The sequence below is a fragment of the Canis aureus genome, chromosome 13 (genome assembly GCF_053574225.1).
Source record: "Canis aureus isolate CA01 chromosome 13, VMU_Caureus_v.1.0, whole genome shotgun sequence".
In the NCBI taxonomy this organism is placed as follows: domain Eukaryota; kingdom Metazoa; phylum Chordata; class Mammalia; order Carnivora; family Canidae; genus Canis; species Canis aureus.
The window spans coordinates 38,139,418-38,162,493 of NC_135623.1; the positions used below are offsets into that span (position 1 = coordinate 38,139,418).

The window sequence follows — 23,076 nt, forward strand, 5'->3', positions numbered from 1 at the left end:
GATTTTGAATAGTGGGCATACATAGGAAAGAGTATAGGTGGGTCTGAACCCTAGAGCTCTAACTATAAGAAGTCAGAAAAATTAGGAGAGATCAACCAAGGAAAGTGAAAAAGAGCAGCAGGAGAGGTGGGAGGAAAAACCAGAGGAGTATAGTACATTGAAAACCAAGTACCAAATATGTCTCAAGAAAGGCAGTAATCAACTGTGACAGATGCTGCTGATTGTTAAATATGATCAAGACTAATGATTGACCATTGGGTTAACCATCTGGGGTCACTAGAGACCTCATCAAGTAGTTTCAGTCTAGTGGTGGCTTTCAAGCCTGATAGGAAGACATTTAGACAGTGCATATATCCATTTCTTAATTTTTAAAAAATATTGCATTTATTTATTCATGAGAGACACAGAGAGAGAAGCAGAGACACAAGCAGAGGGAGAAGCAGGCTCCCTGCAAGGGAGCCCGATGCGAGACTCACTCCCAGGATCCTGGGATCACACCCTGAGCCGAAGGCAGACGCTCAACCACTGAGCCACCCAGGCATCCCCCATTTCTTAATTTAATAAAATAAGAAAATGATTTGTTATCACAAAAACATTCACATGTTCTGTTTTTATTTGTTTCAAGGAAGAATTTTTTCATAAAGTAATAACAAAATTTTTCCTGTTACATTTTGGGACCTGTCATTATAGCTATTTTAGATTTAAAAAACTATTCATTGTACAAAAGGAACACTAAAACTTTGATAATTGATCGGCTCAGTTTTAACTTGAAAGCCTGTTTGGCTTTATAGTTTTATTAGATCTGTAAAGATAAAGAGCTTATACCTACACATTATTTATTTAAAATGATAATTGATGAAAATGATAATTGAAGAAAATTAAGTCAATACGAATGAGAAGTATCTGAGAATTGTTTCCCTTGGAAAGAGAGTAGACGTGGCTCAATAATGATGAATTCCACTCCATACTATGTCTCCCAGCAGGTTCCAATCAAGTTTGAAAGGAGTGGAAACTATTAATTTTTTTAAAGATTTTATTTATTTATTTGAGAGAGACAGAGACAGAAAGAGCATGAGCTGGGGAGGAGGGTTAGGAGCAAAGGGAAAGGGAGAAGCAGACTACCTGCTGGGTGAGGAGCTGGAGACAAAGGGCTCAATCCCAGGACCCTGAGATCATGACCTGAGCAGAAGGCAGATGTTTAACTGATTGAGCCTCCCAGGGGCCCCAGAAGGAAACTATTATTAATGTCAATTGTAAAAACCTCATAGGTCATTGTGAGTAGTAAGTTAGTAAGAGTTTGTGCCTGAAACATGACAAATGTCAGGTTTGCTATTATTATTACTGGGAATTTTGGCAATATGAGTATTTGGTGGACTGTGAAAATTATTTTACATTTGATAATTTAATAACACAATCTTAGTCCTATCCTAAACTTTTACTTATTATTTTTTATATCTTTACATATAAGCAAAGTGAAATAATTCGATTCTGGGACAGACTGTGTGGCATAAAGATCCTGAATATATTTTTTAAAAATGATAAATATGCATTCTATGCTTGAGGCTCTTGACATCTTACTTTTAACCTTAAGTTTTGACTATTCATATTAATAGATTTTCATGATTGCCTTAGTTCCTGGTTATATGTTATGCCATTATAGGAAAAATAATTTTTGTGTGTCTTAATCTGAAAGAAATTGGTATCTGTTAGTAAAACATATACACAGATTTATTAACCTATATATATATATACACGACATAAATATGTAATATATAAGCACATATAATATGTATATTTATGCACATACATACATAATAGATATATAATATGTACACATACACACACATACATTGTGTGTAGTGGTGTACATGATTTGGAGTGTGAATATATTATGTCTGTATGTATTTGTAACTTATATTTATATATCCATATGTAAAGAATGTAGCTCTAGTACTATATAAAGTGCAATCTTTTTGTAATTCCCTTGTCCTGATAAATGGTAAACTTAAAAATTGCAATTTTTCAAATGAATGCATATGTTTTTAAAAATGACCATTATTCATGATCGCGTTAATAAAGATTTCATTCAACGATTGACTTATTCTACTCAGCATACTATATGTTAACAAATTGAATTTAAATAAAAAAAATATATTAAAAAAATAAAGATTTCATTAATGATACATGATTTTTACCACAATGATATGTTTAATATTTGCCTTGGAATATAAGGTGAAGTATTTTAGACTTCATAATTTTAAAGTATGTTTTCTCTCCTAAGTCTGAATAATTACATGGGGATTCCATCTCTCTCCCCCAAAACCAGGCTTTCCTAATCCCATATTTAAAGTCTGGTATTTGAATATTGAAGACAGTGTAGGTTGAGGTCTTTGAAACAATTTCAATTTCAATTCTCTGTCTCTACATTCTCTGTATTTCATGGAATGCTTGAGGCCAATTCTCCGTGAAAGACTCCCAATTGTTATTGCTTTGTTGGAAAAAGCAAGAGGAAAAAAGAATGTCTTAAATTAATTTTTTATACCATACTTAGTCCAGATTTTCTTCCCTTTCATATCCTCTTCTGCTTTTTGGTATTATTGAGGTTCTTTAAACAAGGCCTTGAGCTATTCATTGCTAGTGATTCACTACCAAAAGACTTTTTTGTTAAGGGATTGTATTTTGGTTAAAAGAAAAGAAAACTATGAAACTGGTAATTCTATTTTGAAATGTTGTATCAGTGAAAAACAAACAAATGTGTTTTAAACATTAATAAAAGTTGAGGAAAGAAAACAATTTGCATAAACAACTTTTTTTTTTGAAGCATTTTTAGCCTCAGAGTTACTGTGCTTTCAGGTAAAAATGCATTTTATTTTTAATGCTTTCCTATTTAATCTTTGTGATTTTTCCTTTAGGAACTTGTTTTCATAAAAGTGAAATCATTTAATATCTATTTCTTTTGAATTAAATGTGAATTCCAAATCCCCATTCTGTGTATGTATAAATACATACATAAACATATATATGTTATATATATGTATATATATATATTTAAAAATATGTTCTTATTCAGCACACTTGCATATTTTTCTTGTGGATATCTCATCTTAAAAGAAAATCAAGCTAGCACATATACTCATATTTATAACCTGTTTTGCATTGCTTCGGTTGTCTAGTTTTTTGAGCTCAGCTATGTTCTTCACTCACAAGCTTCGTACATGAGAACAGCTTTATTCTTGTAAATATAGAGAAATGTGCAGTATTTAGGCCCTTCAGGCACTCATCATGCAATGACAGCCATCATGAACTGGGTAGCAAGAATTTATAGTGCCTAGAAATTATTAGATGATTAGCTTTCCCTTGAGTTCCATGCCACCCTGAACAGGCTTTCTGGAGGGCCCATTATAGTCTTCTTCCCCTGGTACTGAGCAAGGAAAACAAAAATAGAAGCATCATTGAGTACAATGTTGATTTTGAGATGAGGCATTGTTTAAAAAGAGAATGCTAGGAAACTGCTATAAAGTACAAACATTTATCTAGGCGTAACGGACAATGCCAATTGTTTTGCCTCAAAGTCCAGAGCTTTTAAAAAGCTCCTTTCTCAAGTCAATAAAATCTCATGAGAAATTACTGAGATTATTTCTGAAAATGGCAAGCAAGCACATGGATGTTAAATAGTGAATTTACCTTTTTCTGGGAAAAATGTTGAAGGTGTCTCTTAATAATGTTTATGCTGTTTTTATGAAGTAAATCAAACCACATGTGAATAATGGCTGATTTAATGTTTTAATAAAAGTCTATTATCAATATAAAATATGACCCAGGGGGCAGCCCTGGTGGCTCAGTGGTTTAGCGCCACCTTTCGCCCAGGGCGTGATCCTGGAGACCCGGGATCGAGTCTCACCTCAGGCTCCCTGCATGGAGCCTGCTTCTCCCTCTGCCTATGTCTCAGCCTCTCTCCCCCTGTGTCTCTCATGAATAAATAAATAAAATCTTTAAAAAAAAAATATGACCCAGGTCTATGTAACCAGTCAAAACTAGAAACAGATAAACTTGCATTTGAAAAAAAAAATCATGACTACAGTGTGGACATTTATCATGTATTGCAATATTCTCTAAACATACACTATGCTGATTACTGGATGTAAAATATGAAAAGAAATTTTAAGTAAAATGGGTAAAGTAAGCTTATCTTTCTCTTTGAACATAATTGAGATGTTTGAATGAACAGAAAACATAGAACAACCCTTAAAATAGGCATGTATTTGGACTTTGGGGGCTTGAATAATAAAAACTTCTCCAGCAATACCATTAAATGGGATCTGTTTTCCATTTGTGAAACCAGTGTTCAAATGAGAACATCAATATTTCTTAAGTAGTCCGTTTGAAAACAGTAGTACTCATATCAATGCCACTTTTAATGCAGCTTCTTCTTAGCATGATCTTCATGAAAAATAAACATGCCCTCAACCACTCCAATCTTAAAAAACTTAGTTACACTTTTGTTATCCAAGAAATGAGAATGTGCTGCCGTATTCCATCTCTTAGGGTGGAATAGTGAGGGTTGGTGGTTGTGAACAAGTATTGTTTACACAAATGCTACAATTGCAGAGGTCCTCCAAAAGGGCTTTATACAGACCCTCTATATCATTTAAATATCTAAAATTTCACATTGCAATAAAAAGCTTATTTCTAAATGAAATCCAGGATCATTCTGGATATTAAGCCTAATGCCACTGGCTCAGTACTCAGAAAGGAGTGAGAACAAATGGGCTCATACAGAACAACACTGTGATTATTCCGATTTTTGTCGAGCTTCCACTTATGTGGCAGCTCTTTTTTTTTTTTTTTTTTTTTTACTTAGGGATCAAATTTCAAATTATAATAATATTTAATTGAGCACATCCCACCCAATCCCTTAGGTGTCTTCCAGAGGGCAAAAACCAGTTCCAATGTCTTTTGCATTTTTTAAAAATATACTTAAATGCTTGTCAATTTTAGCTGCAAGTCATTGTCTGCCCAGTTTATCAATTGCCAAATTAGCAGAGTTTCAACAAAAAGTTCTCCCTGAAATGAGAATTTGCTAATTTGTTAATGTGTTGTGTTGCTGTTAAGAGTAACGGAATGATATTTTGCTGGTGGATCCCATTCTATCAGGTATTACTGATTTACAAAGTAGCATTTTTGAAACCTATTAGAATGGCATGGAGTAATTAGAGTAATTAATGAGTGGGGCAAATGGGAATGTTGCACCCCAACTAGCTGCTTCCCATTCTCAGTTACTGCCTCCCAACCACACTCACAGCAAACACAAAACAGAAACTAGGTGTATAACACTGGGAAACCGTGAAAAATCTTAGCTTACAAAATGATTTTTCTAATTGGGCCCTTTATTTCCAGCATAGGTAGGAAAAGCAGAAACCGAGAGACTGAGGCAGCCCCCATTTTCAATCCACGCAACTCCACTTCTCTCTTTTACAGATGGAGACAGAACTGCTTCAAATATTTGCTTGATTTTGGAAGGAAGGAAGGAAAAGGGAAGGGTGGGAGGGAGGAAAGAGCCATCTCTATGGCAAGAACCAATTATCTAGAATATGGTTTTTAAAAAATTGTTGGAAATGTATTAGTTTGTATTCTTGGGTCTAAAATCTAGCTTGTGTTATTTGTAAACCTTTGATTTTTTTTTTGTTTGTCCAAGAGCCACATCTTCCCACCTGAAAAGAATTTTTAAAGAATCAGTCACAATGAATCCTGTATAATAAATGAAGTCATTTTGTCTAACTCCAAGGACAGTTTCAAGCCCTAAACAGTGGAAGAGGTGGTTACTGTGTACGTTAGGGAGAAAGTTACTCCATTACAGGTTTTACACTAACATTAGTTTGCAAGTATTTTAATGTAATATTCCGTCTTTAAAAGAAGTTACACAGAAGAAAAAAAAAGCTGAATAGGGGAAAATCATAAAAATGAATCAGCAGATAAATAATACCAGATGAAGATACTAATATTAAATGACTAAAGGCAAAAATATATTCTAAATACAATAACAGGCAGAGAACCTTGTTGTCTAGTCACCCAATTTTTATTTTTAATATCTGCTTATACAGAAATTATTTTCTTCTATGCTTGGAAACATTTCCCTGTCTTGACCTTTTGAAAATTCATCTTTCCAAAACCAGGAATGGGGAAGAAAGAGACCCTTGGGGGCATTTTTAGGCCTACTCACTTATGAAAACATTCCGTTAGACATACCCAGACTTTTTCTCTTACACTTCAGGTCCTAGTCTTGTGCAAGTCTACTGATAAAACAAACACTAGTAGGCAACCTGGAAATGGAGAGAGGCATAAAGACAGAAGTCAAAATCCACAAATCCCAGCACTTGCCAATATTTCGGCTTATTCCTCTTTCCAAGTTATTTTACTATGCATATGCATTGAGACACATGTTCAGGCACAAATATAATTTGATTTTTCAGCGAATCCCTCCTTAGTAAAAACATGCTGAGCAAGCCTATTAACTTGTAAATTCTTGTCAGCAATGTTATTATTTTAAATTGTTTCTTCTCTCATAAACATTAAGCATCCATTCCCGAAGCTATTTCTCAAAGCAGAAATACTTTCAGGAAGGAGAACAACCATGATCACATATGAATGCATCAATGCCCACACGCTAATGCTTTATGAAGAAGACAGAGAGGGCTTAGAGACAAAAGATTTGCAAAGTGACTTACCCCAGTGGATTTTTACTTTGAAGTTATCAGAGTGATCATCAGAATGTATGACACAATTAGCAAGTGTATTATTGCTTATGGAGACTTAGAATAGATATTCCAATGTTTAGGAGGCAGAAGGAAAGATGTGGATTCAATGCTCAAGCTTACAGAGCCAAACTGAGTCTTAACCAAATGTCCCAACACCAAGATATGCTCACTTTTCACGTTTCCATATTACCTCTTTTATGGGAAGAACCAGAGTCTCACCATTGAAGGCACATTTGCAAATGTGCTGAATCAAATAAAATTAATTGAACACAAACTCATTTCACAATGCACATTGCTTGAGCTTATGTGTATCACCAGGAAAAAAAAAAGTAATTTTCTACCTATCTTTATAATGAACTTCAAATATTTTAGAGTCATAGATATTTTGGATGCTATCATATGGACATAGCAAACAAAACAGCAGTCCCTTATTTTTATTTAGCTTATATTTCTGTTAGAGATATTGACTAGTCAGAAGTGTCAAAGGAAGTTTTTAATTTGTCTCCTGTGTACCAAACCTAAGAAAAGGAATGTTTTTGCAAGACAGACATTTCTCTCAAAAAATTGCCATGCACAGGTGGTTATTCTGCTTCATTTCTTACTTGCCTGATAAATCTTGTTTGACAGTTCTCTGTTCTTAGACAAAATTAGAAATGTTTACCCCTGAAAAGGAGCAGAAAATACTATCCCAAAATATGCCTCCTTGGCATAAGGATTATTTTGAACTTGTTATTATTATTATTTTTTTTAGACACAACAGCTATGGGAGAATTTCTGAAAACTTCTGAAAACAGAGAATTTACCTTTTTGCAAGAATCATTTGTATTCTGCTCTCTGAACCAGTAGGGAAAAATGATGAAATCTCCAGAAGCCTAAATGGAGAAGACAGTACTTAAATCTTCATGTCAATCATACCTTTGTTTATGGCCTGATAACTTCTCCCAAGAGTGACTGTCCCTACCCTCCATACCTTTCTTTTGTCATCAGCTCAAGGTAGTATTTAATTGTCTATTTTTCTTCAAGTTTTTAGGTAAATTCCAGTTAGTGAATACACAGAGGAATATTAGTTCCAAGTGTAGAATGTAGTAATTCAACACTTACGCACAACACCTGGTGCTCATCATCAGGGCCTTCCTTAATTCCCATCACCCATTTAACCCATCCTCAACCCTCACTTTGTTCTCCATAGCTAAGAGTCTGTTTCTTGGTTTGCTTCTCCTTTTTACTCCATATGTTCATTTGTGTTGTTTCTTAAATTCCACGTAGTTCAGAATATGAATGAAATGTTATGCTATTTTTCTTTCTCTGTCTGATTTTGCTAAATGTAATATTCTCTAGCTCCATGTTGTTGCAAATGGCAAGATTACATCATTTTTCATAGCTGAGTAGGGTTCCATATATGGAATACATATGTATATACACGCACACATACATATATATATAAATGATATGTATGTATAAAATGGAATACCACAACTCTTTTTCCAGTCATCAGTTGATGGACATTTGGGCTCTTTCCATGGTTTGGCTATTGTTGGTAATGCTGTTATAAGCATCAGGGTGCATGTATCCCTTTGAATTAGTGGTTTTGTATCCTTTGGGTAAATTCCTAGTAGTGCAATTGCTGGGTTGTAAGGTAGTTCTGTTTTAACTTTTTGGGAAACTCCATACAGCCCAGGGTGGCTTGGCTCTACCAGTTTGCATTCCCACCTACAGTGTAAGAGGATTCCCCTTTCTCTGCATCCTTGCCAGCATCTGTTGTTTCCTGAGTTGTTAATTTTAGCCATTTTGACAGATGTGAGGTGATATCTCTTTATAGTTTTGATTTGTATTTTTCTAACGATGAGTGATGTTGGACATCTTTTTGTGCGTCTCTTGGCCATGCAGATGGTATTTAAGGTGATGTTTGGGCCACTTTGAGTTTTTCTGGGTATCTCGCTTAAGGACAGAAGTTATACACATTCTTAAACCTCTATTTGTTTTTCTCCTTTTAGTCTGTCTTTAAAGATTACAAGGGGTGTCACCACCAAGAACCTAGAAGGGTAGAGAGAAAATGGTTTCCTCCCCATATTCCCTTCTATCCATTATGTGTGTGAATATTTTATGAATATATTTATATGAAGTACAATCTAGCATGACCATGCCTTTTGTTCTTTCCTTCCAGGTATAGGTTTCATCTGGAGCTTAATTTAAACAAGAATAAGATTACATTTTTAGTATGATTTGAAAGATCAAATTGAAAAAAAAATTACTTTTTTATTCCTGATAGATATTGAAGGGGTTCAGAACAAGTTTCCCCAAAATGTGCCACTTTGGCATGTGAACTAATTTGAGCTGAAGGCAATCAAGATCCTGTGGGCTCAAGAGAAAAAATTTCCCCCTCCCTTTACCTAAAGGAATCTAAATTGGGAGTCTTTCCCAGAATAAGAGTCATTTCCAGAGATAAACTTTATCTGAGTGACTCATCTGTAGGGCAGGGCAAAAATTTAATTCTCAAGCATCTGCTCCTCTTCCTCTTGCCATGCGATGTGACTTTTTTTTTTTTCCCTCCAAAGCTCCAGGAATCTATTTCATTCTTTAGTTCAGAATGGTGCATATACCTCATTTTACCTTTCTGCCTTGGAACTTCTCATGTATGTGAGGCTCCCATACACACAAAATTAAATTTTTCTCCTGTTAGTCTGTTTTATGTTAATTTGATTGTTAGACCAGCCTTAGAATTGAGAAAGGATGAGTAAAATGTTTTTCCAGCCCAGCAATATGGTTTTCAAAGAAAATAACTGCAAACAAGATGAAACAGACTTGGTTAAAAAAAAGAAAGAAAGAAAGAAAGAAAGAAAGAAAGAAAGAAAGAAAGAAAAGAAAAGAAAAGAAAAAAGAAAGAAAAAAACGAAAAAGAGAAATAAGAATGAAGATGGTCACATAAGGAGACTTTCCCTTATTTACTGCTGCCTGAATCCATAAAGCTGTCCTATTTAATATCTTTCTGACACTTGTTTTCCATTAATTAGATTTTTCTATGCTACCCAGACTACCATCAGTTCTTCTAATGCATCTTTACTTTGAGCCTAAGTGATCTAGAGCTATTCTGCTCACTACAAAGAACACTAACAAGAACAGGGTTTACATTAATTTACCAATACAATATTTCAGATAATGTGTTAAATATGGCACCACAAAAATGTTATTTTCTATAAAGTGTATTGTGAACCTTAAAAAATAAAAACTGCTGGTAATTTTACCAGCAAACGGTGGCTTATTCAGGAATAAAAAAGATTACAATCTGGAACAAACAAGCTGCAGAAAAAAAACATAGGTTAAGTCTGAGGAACAAAAGTGAGGCACGTATTTGCTTCGGCATGGATGGACCTGGAGGGTATTATGCTGAGTGAAATAAGTCAATCGGAAAAGGACAAACTTTATATGGTCTCATTCATTTGGGGAATATAAAACATAGTGAAAGAGAATAAAGGGAAATGAGAGAAAATGAGTGAAAATATCAGTGGGGCTGACAGAACATGAGAGACTCCTAATTCTGGGAAATGAACAAGGGATAGTGGAAGGGGAGGTGGGCAGGGTGTTGGGGTGACTGGGTGATGGGCACTGAGGGGGGTACTTGGAGGGATGAGCACTGGGTGTTATGCTATATGTTGGCAAATTGAACTCCAATATATATATATTTTTTAAGTGAGGTATGCTTTTTTAAGGAGAAAACAGGTAAGTTGGGAAGACTGTTGTAAATGAAGTCTGTTGGAGTAAACTAGGCATTTGAAGTATGGTGGCTTTTCGTTGGTTCAGTTGTTGCTCAGGGAGGTAAGGGAAGCATCTCTTCCTCCACCTGGTATAGTAGAGTGTTATCCACATGCAAGGTCAAGTCTGTAAGGTCATGTCCATCTCTTTCTGTTGAGTCTGCAACTGACTAGGAGTGGCAGCTCCCCCTGTCAAAACCTCCTGATTCCATTTTACTAAGACTTCCCATTATTAATTTTCATAATATCCCAGGTAAAGTTTTATATAAAGGCATATCCAGCACCTTAAGAATAAATCACACTTCAACTTGAAGGATCAAATAAAATTTCCCCACGAGAAATGATGTATTCCATATACTTTATACTATTTTTTATTTTATTTTATTTTTTAATAAATCAATTTTTTATTGGTGTTCAATTTACCAACATACAGAATAACACCCAGTATAGAAATAATTGTAACTGACTTTCGAGCTTTGAAGGCATTTAGAACAAGTGTCCCCAAAATCTGCCACTTTGGCATGTGCACTCTTTTGAGCTGAAATGCAATCAAGATCCAGAAGATTCTAAAAAAATCATTCCCTCTCCCTTAAACTACCTAAAATAATTTAGATGGGGGCCTGGCTCAGAAACAGCTATTACCGCAGGTTAAATATTTTTTATCTGAACGATCTATCTGTAAGGCAGGGCAAACACCTAATTACCAAATATCTACTCTTCTTACTGTCCTATGAATCATGCTTCTGCTTTTGAAGCCCCTATCCCTATCCCATTCCTTAAGCTGAAGATGGCATATAAACCTCAATTGTCCCGCTTGTTCTTAGGTCTCATATTACGGGGCCCTTGCATAGTGCAAGATTAAATTTGTTTTTCTCTGTTCAATCTGTCCTAAATTAATTTGATTTTAGACAGCCAAAGAGCCTAACTGGGTAAAATAATTTGTTTTCCCCTTCCCAATAGCTTAAAATTAGAGGATATGTTTCTTTTTCCTCTTCTATGTCTTTAAAAACAGAATGGAGTGAAGAGATTAAGATTTAGTGTTCCTTCCATTTTTTCTTTAAACAAGACTAATACTAATACTACTAATAATAATACTACTACTAATAATAAAAGTAATAGTATCTATAGGGAAAAGACATGATGACTTTAAGGATTTCTAGATTGGAAAGTAATTACAATCCTGATTTCTTCTAGCCTTTGGCTTTGACATTTCCAGAGCAGCTGAAAATATGCTTTTCATTAAGGGGACAAGTTATCAATTATCAAAACTTAAACTATTAAATTAAATATTAGCGCTTTGGCACAGTTTTTACATGATGTGAATAATAAGAAAATAATTAAAGTCCTATTTTAGTTTAATGCTTTCTGGCAAAATCAATACAACATAACTGGATTGAGACCAAAGAGAATTAAACTTGATTTTTAACCTAGTGTTAGCTGTTTTTTTCCCCTACCCCTTCCTCAACTTTTGTTCCTTGCCACTGCTAACATTTTCTTCACTTCCCACTCCATCCCTAATAATCACCCAGAAAAATGAATAAACTAACTTGAAGCAAATGAAAGTGTGTCTCCTCCTGTGTTATCCTGGGGATTGAAGGAAAGCTATGAACAAAATCTGTCACATGAAAAATGTATTTCCAAGTATAATTGATTAGAAAAAGTTTTATGCAGAGCAGATAAGGATGCTTCACACTTTGCAGAATTGGAGCCATGAAGACGTCAGCTTCTCTCAATGCTCATGTATGCGTCAAGACCTTCTCTTAATTATGATCAAAGTCTCCTTCTTTCTTTCCATACCATACCATATTTTCTATATTATTTTTAATCTCTGTTTTATAGCTTTTTGCCTTCCGTTAGATTGTCTGAACTACTCTTTTGGCTATAGCTGCTTCATTTCCAGTGTATTATTTGAAGTTTCTCTTGGTTCTCACTCAACCACCAAGAAAGAGGGATGTGGGTGTGGGAAAGAACAAACTGGAGGTGTCAGGTGCACTCACTTGGATTGCAATGCTAGGACATTTTCTTTGGAATGAAAGATTGAACAATGTGCTCTTCATGCAAGAAGGTAGTGGTATGCGGCATCACTGCTTTTCTTATTCTCTTCCTCCCTCTCCACTTACTTCTCCTTCTCTACTTCTCCTCTCCATCTTCTATCCCTTCTCTTTCTTAATGAAATTATACTTTTTACAGCACCTTATTATCTCTGTTTTACCTTGCTTCCCACTGCCATGGCAAAATATGTCTGTGTCTTCTCCTAATTGAAATTACATACTTGCCTTTAAAAAGTTGCTAAGTAGGATTGGGACAGGCCCTGGGGAAGAAAATACATATCAGATCACCTAAACTACTCAAGAAAAAAAACAAAACTGCTCAACTCTCTTGTCATATACCCATTCTTTACCCATATTTAGAGTCAAATCTGAGCTAATAAGTTTGATTACAGAACTTTCATGTTTACCAACTATGCTCTACTTCATAGGAACCTGATTAAGGATGTTGGGATTTGGGCCATCATTACTCTTTTCTTTTTAAATTGAATATCCAGTATAGTTTTTCCATTTTAAATGAAAATATATCCACGGAGCTAGATTTGGGGCAACAAACTCATATAGAGACCTCAAACTGAAAGAACAGTTGTTCTTCCTGAGGACAAATACTCTATGCTTGGAGCATGTCTGTATTGTTGAGAAAAGATCTTGATCCCTAATGATATTCTGGTATTAACATGGATAAAACTTATTTCTGGCATTAAAGAAGGCTTGATTGACAACTCCATGTTCTAATGGGCTTTTCACTAATCCTAGAAAAAGCAATCCTCAGAGAACAGTATTGACATTAGCAAAAAATCTTGACCAGGAATTGATTTGGAGCCAAATTCTTGCTTAATAAACACATGTATATTGCTTTAAAAGTACTCTATGATACTTATTATCTGTGATAATAATCCAGTAACGCAATAATTAACACATATTAAGTCCTTATGATGTGCCAGCTGCAACAAACCTATGAGATAGGAATAATCATTTCTTTCACTGTATATAAATGAATTGAGGTAGGAAGTAGTTAAAAGTGATATTTGAACACAAGATGCCTAACTCCAAAATCATACCCTTAGCTATTATATGCTGCCTCCTTCAACAATAGAAAAATTAGATCTGGAATTTAGTTGCAATATCCTCTGATACTACCAAGATACTCCCCTGCATAAAATAAAATCAATTCATAATCGATTAGTCAATTACAAGTTCCTTTCCCTTTAAAGCTACTATCTTTTTTATTCTATAATTTGGAAATAAACCTTCTGAAACATAGATGTTCATTTTCTGTACTCTTTCTCAGCATCTATTTACTACTAAACCAATTAAAACTTGAGTTTTGCTCCAACTACAATGCCAAAATATTAGGTTGAGATTAATTGTGTCCTTGATTTTTTTTTTTTTTTTTACTTTGGAAATCTTTTTTCATTTTTTTCATCCATCACTGGAATATTTGGCTCTTTTATCTGCACTCATTTTATCCCTCCTCATTCTTAAAACTCTTTTTGTTAACTTTCTCATTACTTTCCTTTTTTTTTTTCTGTAAGTTTCATCCTCAGAATCCTTTGTTGGTGTGTCATTTTCAGGCTAACTTTTACTGCTGTCCTCTTATCAATTAAAATAATCTTTTTAAAATCATTCCATTTTGTACCATGACCTGAACCAAGTTGATGGTTGCAAATATATAATTCCAGTTAGATCTTTCTCTTCCAAAACCAGAATCTTTAACTCCTCCTCCTCACCCATCTCCACACCAGTTCATCGCATCCTATTTAGAAGAACTTCTAAAGGACAGTCTTTTCTCATGATCACTCTTAACCACCCCCACTCTTACCCCTCCCTCCATGGATGATCTCACTTCAAAGTCAGTAAGTTACTCTTAACTGTTCTCCTTTCTCCTGTCAACTTCAGCTTCTCTCTTTCTGTCTTTTGACCTTGATACTGCCAAAATAAGCATTTGCAAAAACTTAATTTAGCTGTCACATTTTTTCTGCAAACTCCTCATTACTTGTAAGATGAAATCTAAGATCTTTATCAAACATGAATACTCAGATCACTTTGCCTCATTTGATTAAGATCTCTCAGAACTCAGAATATTTGAGTCCAGAAATGATAATACCTCAGAAAATAAAACCCTATTTCCCCACTTTGGTCTAAGTCTGAAGAAGGAGTAGACTACAAAGCACTTCCATAGTCCACTATATTTGGACAACTTAAGGAAGTCTGTAGACTACCCAACTACCTCTGAGGGAAGGAAAACTTCCTTTTACCTTCTCAGCTTCTGTGGCTGGACTAAGAATTAAATCAGCATAAAACAGATTAATAGGAAAGAAGACATACACATCTTTAAATTAATTTATTATTTTTTTGTATACACAGAAGTCTTCAAGGGAAAAAGGGAAAACCCAAAAAGCTCAAATGTTTGTATACCCTTTTACACAAAAAACAATAAGTCATGAGAATGTGACAAGATAAAAGGGCTTGAATGCGGGGCAGTAAGTTGTGGGTCAGTGAGTAGGAAATATATGGCAGAGGGGTAGAATTAGTGAATGACAAGGTTTATTTTAGTAAATTTGTTTGCACAGGTCCATTCTACTCCCAGTCTCTGGTGATAAGATTATTTTTCTCTTGCTGATAAAGGGAAGGCACATTTCTCACGGGAAGTTTTATGACCTGCTGTTAGATTGAAAAGGGGAGGTCAGAAAGCCCTTCCTGCATCTGTTATTTCTCAAGTATCTTCAGCTCAAAATAATCAAAATGCCAAAGAGGTATATTTCGAGTGTCATGGTCTGAATCCCTTCACTTCCATCATTCAGGAAGTTTTATCCTTATACTTGGTCTTTACTACTCCCTATCAATTCTCAGATTCGGTTGGGGTTTTGTAAGACTTTGCAATTAAGCATGAAAGTCCCTCTTGAACCACACATACATTTTTCATTGCAGTAGCCCTAGAGTGCTATTTCCAATGGCCCCTACAGTGAGGCTGGCTGTCAATCATCTTCTAAAAGCATAAAATTATGCAGCTGAATTCATTAATCTAAATCATTCAGAGGTCTGTTATTGATGACTGTTATCGGTTTACCCAGGCTAGAGCCTTGTAGTGATCTTGACTGAAGCACATACCCTTCATGCAAAACCTCAATGCAAATGGTTTCCCAGGCCTTCTATCATCAGGCTCCAACCTGAGTCTTAATCTTCACTCTATTCTCTTATTTAAAAATTGAACCTCTAATTACATTTATCTACCAAAATTCACCTCTAATTATTTTGTTATGAAACATTTATCTACCAAAATTCACCTCTAATTATTTTTGTTATGAAACATTTGTTATCATAACATCTTGTTATGAAACTTCTCTTGGGCAGAGTTATTGGACTCATTTTTTTCAACATTCTGTTATGACTAGTATGGTAATTATGACTTTGTATTTTTTTAAGTTGCTTACATATCTGTCTCCCAGTCTAAATGGACTTTGGGAGCCTGAAAGATAAACTCTGTCCTTTACATCTCCATCTCCAGCACATAGGATAATCTCTGGGACACAGGAGATACTAAGTATTTATTTAGTAGGGGAAAAGGAAAGGATTGAATTATTGAATACAAGAATGAATAAAAATGAGCTGGTATGGTATGTTTACTATTATTCCACTTTGGAGCTAAGCACTGCTGTTTATAGATGGCATTACAGTGTTGAAAGCTCTCTCAGAGGCACTTGATATTCATAACCTCACCATGAGGCAGACAGAGCTGATATCATTTGTCTTATTTTAGATATGAGGAGGCATTGGTTTTCAGAGCTAAAGAAACTAACTGGAGATGATATAAAACTAGACCAGAACCCAGATCCCCCGACTTCATGAATTGCAATATATAAAGTGACCTTAGAGTTTATATTATCTATTATTTATGGAAATTAAGATGTCTGCTGTGAAATAAGGTGAACTATCCATCTTTAATTCACAATAGAGAAGGAAGAAATTCAAAATAATATGAAATATATCCTTGCAGATAAGACTCAATTTTTCAAGGTAAGAGGAAGCATTCAAAAGAAGAAATTTTATAATTTTTTGAATACTCTGTGTACCACATATCTTCAAAAACTTTTTAAGTTTTCATAGTTGCTTCATTCTACACAATTACTTGTTCTTTTATAATATGTTCTAAAATGGATTAGAAATGCGGTAAATCTATGGAACATAATTACTATGGAACGTAATTACTAGTTGTGTTCGTATCTCAGATTACAGGAAGTCTTATTTTGTTTGTCTCTGATGACCCTCCTTGAAGCCACTCAATTTAACAAGTTGCTGCTCCTGAGAAATTTTGGAAGACCTAAGTCAGGCTAAATCTGTACTAAAGTAGAGCCAAAAGTGCATAGCAGGGGCTGTAAGTAAAGTTGCTGGAAAAGGAGAGATCACTGTTGCTCTTGATTCTTTAAAGAAATGTAGCCTCATAATTTTAGTCAAACCAAATTTCTTAAATAGGCAAATTGGACTAACAGTTGCATTCCAAAGACAATGCAAAGGATTTTTGAAGTGTCAGGGATCAGTATGATCCACCCTCCCAGCTGCCTTGTGGTACAGAGGGACGAAATAATGAATAAGGTATACCGGGTGCGGGTTGTAAACTGAGAACGAACTTTCTGGTGTTCTGCAACTTCCCACCTAATTTATTATTTAATCTGAGGTATGCTATACTGTTCAATCAGAGGCAATCCATCCATCAAAGCACAATGTGTGTCCTCCAGCAATGAATGACTAGTTTTGCTTGCTACTCAGAGTACCTGTTGTCATGACTGAGCAAAGGAACCTTCTCTGTAAATAACCTATAAAAATACTTTTCCTATCTCCCTCTTTGAAATTTACCTGCCTCACACCTCCTTTGGAAAAGCATGCTTTCTCTTGTGGCACTAATCAATAGAAGTATTTCTGTCTCTGTCCTAATTTTTACCACTGAAAAAGATCAAAGAAAGAAAATGATCAAAAATGAATTTTAATTAATATTTCTGCTAAGTTGCTATTCTTACTTAAAGGCAACTTCATCATGAATTATTTTTATTTATTTATTTACAAACAAGAAGACTCTCCTTCTTAAATGGAATTTTATGCGTATAGGTGATGCCAATACAACTATGTAACCACCACCAGAGTCAACATGAAGATCAGTCCATTCTCTCGAAAGTTCTCTCTATCCTTTGCTGTCTGTCCTCTACTTTTGGACTTGAGCATCATAGATGTGTTTTCTGCCATTAGTTTCATCTTTTCTAGTATTTCACATAAACAGTATCAGCTGGTACATGTTCATTTGCATTTATCATATTTTCCTTATAATGTTTTTGAGATTTATGCAGGATGTTGAAGGTATTATCATTTCCCCCTTTTTGTTACCATTATAGATATGAACCAAAGACGGAAACTAAGTTTGTTTCTTCACAGAAGCCTGAAATATATTAACTCAGTAGTCTGCTGGCACCCAACTCAAATTTTTACACATCCAGTTGTTTCAAAAATAGACAAACAGATTTTTAAGCATTTAGGATCTACTTGTTTTGCAACCCTTGAGAAATTACAGCTTGTACCTACTGATCATTGTTAAGAAAGTGCTTTATGATTATAAAAAACAGAGCTGCTATTGGCATTTACAGATGACTGGTCACTGATTTAGAGACTCCCCACTATGGCACTGAATGATGTTAACTAAATGCATAAATCTCCTTAATCCCCCTGTCCCCTATGGGTCTTTGCAATTGTCGCCTCCTGGATGGAAGCCCCTTTGCTGTAAACCTCAGAAAATCTCCTGTGAAGGACTTTCTTCTCTGGCAACCCTGTCTAAAAGACATTCAATAAAGCTTGCTGTGTCTTACTAGCTTGTGTGGTCATATTTTTTTTCTCCCTTAATAAGCCCCTATATCCCTCTAACTCCCTACAACTATAAAGTATTCCATAATATAAATACCTGCACATTTTATTCATTTAGCAGCTAAAGGACATCTGATTTTTTTTTTCCAGTTTTGGCTATTAGTCACAATTCTGCTACTAACATTTGCATACAAGTCTTTATGTGGGTGTATGTTTTCATTCCTATTGGGAAAATACTGAGAGTGTATGGAAAGTTTATGTTAACTTTAAAAGAAACTATCAAATTATTTTCAAAGTGGCTCCGTGCTTGATATTTCACCAAGAATGCAAGTTTTAAATGCTCAACACTATCTCCAGCATGTTCTTGTTAACTGTTTTTGTTTTAACTTTAGCGATTCTTATGGGTAGGGAGTAGGATCTCATTGTGGTCTCAGTTTGCATATCCCTGATGATTAGTGATGTTCAGTTTCCTTTCATGAGCTTAGTGGCCATTCAAGATATCTTCTTTTGTAAAGTGCTTATTCAAATCACTTGCCTTGCTTTAAAATGAATTGTTTTGTTGCAGGAGGTTTTTGAAAAATATATTCTGTATGCAAACCATCTGTCAATTATGTATTTTATTTATTTTTGCATGTATTTTTTTGTAATCTCTGGCATGCATTTTCACTTTCTTAACTGCATCTCCTGAAGAGTGTAAGTTTTTAATCTTAATTAAATCCATCTTATCACATGTTTTCTCTTAAAGTTTGTGCTTTCTAATGTCCTGTTTAAGAAATTTGTGCTCTACTCAGTAGCACAAATATTTTCTACCATGTTGTCTTTTAAAAACTTAATAGTTTTGGAACTTATATTAGGTCTGTGGTCTACTTTAAGTTAATTTCTATGTGTGGTGTTAAGTCAGGGTCTAGGATCATTTACGCCCTCCCACAGAAATGTAAGTGTTCTAGCCCCATTTTCTGAAAAGACATTTTTTTTCTGTAATAAATTGCCTTTACACATTTGTCAAATTTAACTGACCACTTAAGTGTGGTCTATCATTTGTGATTTTTAGGAGCCTTTTCTGACTTAAACTTAGCAATCTATCTTCCACAATGCTGTCATACTGATTCAACTAAAAGACAATGTTATCATGTGAAGGGTTCAAGAATATACCACCCCAAAATATACTACTTTGGCATGTTGATTATTTTGAACTGAAGGTACTTGAGAAACAGCAGATGCAGGAAGGGCTTTATGACCTCCCCTTCTCTATCTACCTAAAAGCAAGTCATAAAATATCCCATGAATAAGGTGCCCTCCTTGTACCAAGAAGGGAAGAACATGTTTATCACTAGAGACTGGGAGTTGACACTGGAATGGACCTGTACAAACAAACCTATTAAAATAACTCTTATAGATCATTGGTTGCCCCCTGCCCCAATATATCTCCCAGTCACTGCCCCACGGCTTACTTCCTTTAGCCCACACACTTTTGATTTGTCACATCTCCATTCTTTATTGTCTATTGTTAAAACAGAATATAACTTTTGGGGCATATAGGCTTCTTTGGGTCTTCATTTTCCTTTTGAAGATTCTCCTGTTCAAGTAAAATTATTAAATCAAATGTGAATGTTTTTCTCCCATCAATCTGTCTTATGCCAGTCACAGAACCCAGGAAGGCAGAGGGAAGAGTTTTCTTTCCTACACATAGTGTTCTACTTACAATTGTTCAATGAGTCTGCAGTCCCCAGAGCATAAACTCAAGACACATTCTCATTGTCTATAATATCTTTCCTAATTTTGGCAGATAGAAGATGTCATATTACACGGAGAAGTATATGATGTGCAAAGATGCAGGAAGTTAATATATATATATGATTTAAGAGATTTCCAACTACTTTTGTATTGCTGTAATGTAGGTCATGATGTCTAATGTATATGCACCTGATTAATAAATTGTCTATCCTTTTTTAAAAAGGTTGTATTTATTTATTTGAGAGAGAGAGAAAGCACACATGAGCAGGGAGGAGTGCAGAGGGAGAGAGAGAGAAGCAGACTCCCCATATGGGGCTGGATCCCAGGATCCTGAGATCATGATCTGAGCCAAAGGCAGATGCTTAACCAACCAACTAAGCCACCCACGCACAACATAAATTTCTCTATCTTTATCGCCTGTAATTTGTCTTCTCTTTTCCCAGTGTCCTCTGTCCATTCATCTTTGCAGAGTTTTATCTTAGTGCCATGATATCGTCTAGTCCAACTCAAAATATTCTCTGACAGCGATCAACAGATCACCTGATAGTATATTGAAAACACAAATCTCAGGCCCGACTCCAGGCCCACAGAATCAGAATATTTGAGGGCAAGGCCAAGAATTGGTGTTTTAACAAGTCCTCTTCTTTATTCTTATGCAAGGTCATTGTTGTATATGACCTATCTTCTCTTTAGCATCTGTTCTATAATGTCTAATATTTCTAAAACATGGTCAGTCATTTTTACATCTGTTAATATAATGAAGGCATTGCCTAAGAAAATGAATATTCAGAGGATATTCAGGGATTCTTATCCATAGCTACTAATGACCGGTTACTTTTCTGTACTAACTTTGCTAAATTAACTTGGTTTTCACTCAAGTACTAGATGTTTATTAATTTATGGGAGTTGGAAAACCATATTATGTGAATTCTTGAGATAGTATAGTAGAGAAAATGTTAAGACATGTGCTTTGAAAATGAATATCAAATTATAACACACTATTATTTTGAAACTTCGACAATGATAATATAATTTTCTCCCTAAAACATTAATGTTGAGAATTAGATTAATACATTTCTAATGGGGATCCCTGGGTGGCGCAGCGGTTTAGCACCTGCCTTTGGCTCAGGGCCGATCCTGGAGACCCGGGATCGAATCCCACGTCGGGCTCCCGGTGCATGGAGCCTGCTTCTCCCTCTGCCTGTGTCTCTGCCTCTCTCTCCCTCTCTGTGTGTGACTATCGTAAATAAATAAAAATTTAAAAAAATTAAAATATTAAAAAAATAATACGTTTCTAATGTTAGATGATTCCTAATGAACTCTTCCTGATTCCAATGTATTGCTACTTTTTTCTATTATTCTGTTGTTTTATTAATTTAATTTATGTAAAGTTTGTGATCAGTTAATGTATTAAATGATTTAAAGAAAAAATTGTTTTAAAAATATATACCAAGAAATCTCACTCCCCTCTCTGTCCCTACACCTCATTTCACCATTTTTATTAGTTTCTCATTTATTCCATTTTTAAGTAAATAAAAGCAAATGTGTTTATACATATCACCTTCTTATCATATATATGGTGGCATAACATATACGTGATTATGTACTGTTTTCTTTCTCTTTACAAAAACATTCTAAAAATTGTTCCCCATCTGTACATAGAAATTTTCTAATAGTTTTTTTAAACCCAGTTTTTCTCTGCAGGATAAAAAATAAAAGTTTCTTTAACCAGATCTTTATTGCTGGATATTTACATTGTTTCTAATCATTGGTTCTGAAGAAAGCCACAGGTAACAACTGTGTGTGTATATACATATATATATATACATATATATGAATAACATATATATATGAATATCCTATTTATTATTCAGATTACATGAGGTAAGATTTCAGAGTTAAACGGTAAACACATCTGTAATTTTGGTAGATACTCCCAGATATTTACCTCCTTCAGAGATATCCCACTGTTAATGTGCCGATCTCACAGTTATGGTAATTTTCAGAGTTTTGGAAAATTTTTCCATTGGATAAGTGACAAATGATATTTTAAAATAAGTGAGTTTCTCTTATATATATTAAGTGAATTTTGACATGTTTTCATATATTTGTCCTGTAAAACTATCTCTTCATATTCTTCACCTCATTATCCAATGGGTTGTCTTTTTCCCCATAGATTTCTAGAAGTTATAAAAATTGGAATGAGACTAGTTTAGGTCTTTGACTTGAACAATTGATCAGAGAAAGTTTAGAGAAGATGAAGTTTTGAGGAGGAGGTAGGTAGAAATTAAGAGTTTGATTTTTGACATGTTAAATTTGAGATATCTGTGAGACATTTCAAATAGATGTAAATTAGGCAGTTGGGTGTTCCAATTTGGAACTCATAGGAGAAATGAGGGTTACTGATATAAATTTGGTAGTCATTAGCATATAGAGGTGATAAGGTTGTGGGAATGGATGAAGTCATCTAGGAAGAAAAAGTAATGGAGAAGGGAAGAAAGAATAGGATTTTTCCCTATAACATTCAAATATTTAGAGTAGCCAGAGTAGAGGTTCATTGATTGCCTCAGGTATTGAATTAGCCAGACTAGGCCTGTGCCAGCAGGGTCCCCTGGGCCAATTGCTTCTGAGGGAAGGAAAACACATTTGGGACTTTTCCAGTGGAAGTTAGATCAGAATGGGGTCTGATGGCCCATTTCAGTGTGTGCAACTGGGGAGCATGGTGAAATCATAAGGAATTTGCTGATCCGCCATAAGGGCTGAATACAGCTAAAAAGAAGCTTGACCATCTCAATATCCATCTTGGCAGCTAGCTACAGTTTATCACATGGCTCACTTTGAACAAATTATCAGCAATTGCTGGAATAGTTCATTTTCCAATGCCTAAGGGACAAGATTCTTAAGCCAAACTGTGGCCACTCACTACAATTTAACAATGTATTT

General features: G+C 34.9%; 1 long non-coding RNA gene across 8 annotated transcripts in view; it reads left to right on the forward strand.

Moving 5' to 3' along the window:
- LOC144282289 (uncharacterized) overlaps positions 1–23,076 on the forward strand; it is a 168,407-nt gene that overhangs the window by 63,011 nt on the left and 82,320 nt on the right. The gene's annotated exons all lie outside the window — the stretch shown is intronic.